Here is a 3696-nt window from a genome sequence, read left to right on the forward strand (position 1 = left end):
TATATTTAATAAAAATAATTTAATAAATAACTCTTAACATTAGACTATCGTTTTTCGGTGTGCAGTCGCTTATGACCCTGGCTAATGACCCCGGTTACAATAAATTCTTATTTACCAAAATCTTTCGCCTATATTTCGAAATGTATGAAAAAGTGCATAAGTTGCAAGAAAATATTTAATGAAAAAATTGTTGTTTTTTTCTGCATTCTCATTACAGGAGGTATTATATTTGTGTAACTTCTCCCCTTCCTCCCTCACCATCAGTTTTTGCTAAATGTTCACGTTTTGAGAATCTCTGAACCCGAAAAACAGGGTTTCGCGAATGTGTCTGTAGACTTTTAATCTTTTAGCACGATAACTTTCGCAGCAGTTCGCGGATTAAAAGTGAAAAATAAAGAAATGTGTTCATCCAAAAAAGAGTTTCAAATTTTTGATCAATGATTTTTTGATAGGATGTGTAGTTTTTGTTTTAATGACGAAAAAAAACATTACCAGAAGAAAATTCTTACGTAGAAAAACGACGCAGGGCACGAAAAAAGATAAATCGAAAACAATTCTGCATTCAAAAAAAAACGACAAATAGCAATCGCCTTTTCATAGGACCTGCAGTTTTTGTTTTAATCGTAAAAAATAAAGTAAATTATAAAAGAATTAAGTTTTTGGACAAACGAGATAAGCTATCAAAAAAATTAATAGACCAAAGTTTCTTGCCCAAAAAAGAGCTACAAATTCGTTAGGAATAATTTTTTCATAGGACGCGTGGTTTTTCGTTTAGTCTTAAAAATCACATTAAAAATATAAAAAATTAAATTTTGGAAAAATCACAGAAGAGACGTGAAGAAATTAAGTGATAGAAATTATGCAACAAAAAATATCTACAAATGTTTTATTAACTTTCGTTATAAAAATACATTTAAAATAAATAAAAAAATCTTTTTTTTAAACGACGCAGAGTATGTATGCATATTAAATGTGGGTATTTTTGATTCTAATCGTTAAAAATAGTAATGAAAATAAAAAAAATTATGGGAAAACGTCACGGTTTGCAATAAAATATATAATAAGAAAATTGTTTCATTTTTATGGAATGGGCACTTTTTTTGAAATTTATAAAAATACAATAAAAATACTTTTTTTATTACATTTCCTGTTATGAATGATCACTGTATACATTTATTGAAGGGATGCATTTTTCTGGGCAGTTAAGAATAAAAATCAATGCAAAATAAAGAACAAATACGAAAGTAATCACGAAAAATAAAATTTTTACTTTATTTTACAATATCTAAATAAGCATTTAAGGACCGAGCTGTGAAAATAAATATAGAATACATTTTATTTGAAGAAAAGTTCGCATTTTGGACAAATTCGAGTCCGAAGTACGAGATACCTGATCAAAATGTGTTCGATAAAGCCGAAGGAGCTTTTAAAAAATATAATTCACAATCACCAAATTACAGTTGTCGATACTTTGACCTTTAGTTTGGAAAGGTCAGTGCAAACATGTAGGGAAAGTAAAAAGACCGAGCGTTCAGCTCGAGGTAAATAAATGATTGAGTGCTCAGCGCATGATAAATATATTATCGAGTGCTCAGCACGAAATCCAAAAGTCGCACGCCTTAGACACGCTTAAACTTGCGATTCGCGGGTGCAGCGCGCTATGGGACTGCCCGAGTAGCGGGCGGATTTTTGAAATTCATATGAGTTCTCTTGAATTTAACTAGAATTTTTTTTAAGAGTTAGGAATTTCGTCTAGAATTTCTTACCTTTTGAACACGAAAAAAGTACTCTGTGAGCGCGACAAAAGAGAAGATGATATTTGAAGAGATATTGGAAGAAATACGGCATAGAGTGACGTTTTCCTCATAAATTTTCTATAAAAGTTCTAAAAGAATTTAAAAAATCCGCCCGCTTCGCGGGCATATTCTCGTAGCGCGCTGCGCGCGCGACTGTTGGTTCTCGCGCTCCGCGTTAAAAAATATATTTATGAAGCGCTACGCGCTCTGTCTTTGTATATACCAGATATCCCTAGATTCTTTTAAACTAAAAGTCAAAACATCTACAACAGTACTTTGGTGATAGTGACTTTTTTTTGTTAAAGCTCCTTCGGTTTTAACGAATACAATCTCATCACATATCTCGTGCTACGCACTTGAATTTGTGTCTCAACTGGTACTTCATTTTCATAAATGTATATTATTAAAATTCTTAACATGCATTGATATTAAAACAGACGTAGTTTCATTGTCTCTTTTAAAAAAAATGCGCATTCTTTAAAAAAGTTTGTTAGTAAACATTTTACTGCAACCTTTGCGATTAGTTTCAAGCAAGAGTCATAGCTGGTTAGTATTTTATGCTGAAAAGTTCAACCAACCTTCAGCAGCGTTGTGTTAGATGGGAGTTCATATAATCTCATTTTCACATTCCCGGTCCATAGTGGGAAAAAATGACTTTTTTGGTTCAAAATAACGTACAGCCCACAAATATTAAGCGATTTGAAAAACAAAATTGGAAAAAAGCTGTTAAGATTTCTAAGAGATTCTTCGAGCCTGATTTTTCAATTAGTTTTTCAATTTTTTATAAATAAACAAACAAATATGACAAAAAAATTGGCCATTTTATCTATTTGACGTTCACAGTGCTCGTCAATAACAGGAAAAGTGTTTAAATCGCCTATGATTCATAAAATAATATTAGCTAAAGATGTTCCAATATTATATATATTATTGAACAACACAATTTCTTAAAAAGAAATTATTTGTTGAAAAAATGTTTTTATGATTTTCCATAATCATACGTTTTTCTAGTTATATTGCAAGACATTTTATGAACAAATGCAGTAATCAGGAATTTTTCGATAAAAAAATTCGTTTTTTTCTATGTCAACAGTTTTAATTAGGATATCGAGAAAAAAATTTTTCCATCGACAGATGCTCGAATAATGCATTTGTTTATTAAATTTATTTTTGAAAATATATAAAATTTATCAACTAATTATGAATTTCGCTGAAATCATCATGACCTTCCCAATTAAAAAGACTGAAATCGAAAAAAAAGAATTTTTCAGTCCAAAGATGAACGAATAATGCATTTGTTTGTTAAATTTGTTTTTAATAATCATAAAACTTGTCAACTTATCATGAATGTTGCGGAATTTATTATGAAGATCCCAATTAAAAGTCTGATATTGAACCAAAAATGAGTTTTTCCGTCGATAGATGCCCCAATAATGCATTTTTTATAAAATTTGTTTTTAAAAAATCATAAAATTGATCAAAAAATTATGAATTTAGCTAAAATTGTCATGAAGTTCGCAACTGAAAAAACTGCCAGTGAAAAAACCGAATTTTTCTGTCGACAAACGCCAAAATATTGCATTTTTTATTAAATTTGTTAAAAAAATAATAAGATTAATGAACAAATTATTACTTTTGCGAAAATTATCATAAATTTTTGAATTCAAAAAAATGGACATAGAAAAAAACGAATATTTCTGTCCGAAAATCCCTGATTACTACATTTGTACATTAAACTTGTTAATAATATAAACAATTAAAATCAGAAGAAAATTTTTTTTACATTATATTGTTTCGATTCCAATTTCTTGCAACATAACTTGAAAAAATTTGTATTTATGGAAAATAGAATGAATTTTTTTCAAAAAATAATTTGTTAATAAACATTTTTTTTGCATAT

The sequence above is a fragment of the Belonocnema kinseyi genome, chromosome 3, assembly GCF_010883055.1.
Source record: "Belonocnema kinseyi isolate 2016_QV_RU_SX_M_011 chromosome 3, B_treatae_v1, whole genome shotgun sequence".
In the NCBI taxonomy this organism is placed as follows: Eukaryota; Metazoa; Arthropoda; class Insecta; order Hymenoptera; family Cynipidae; genus Belonocnema; species Belonocnema kinseyi.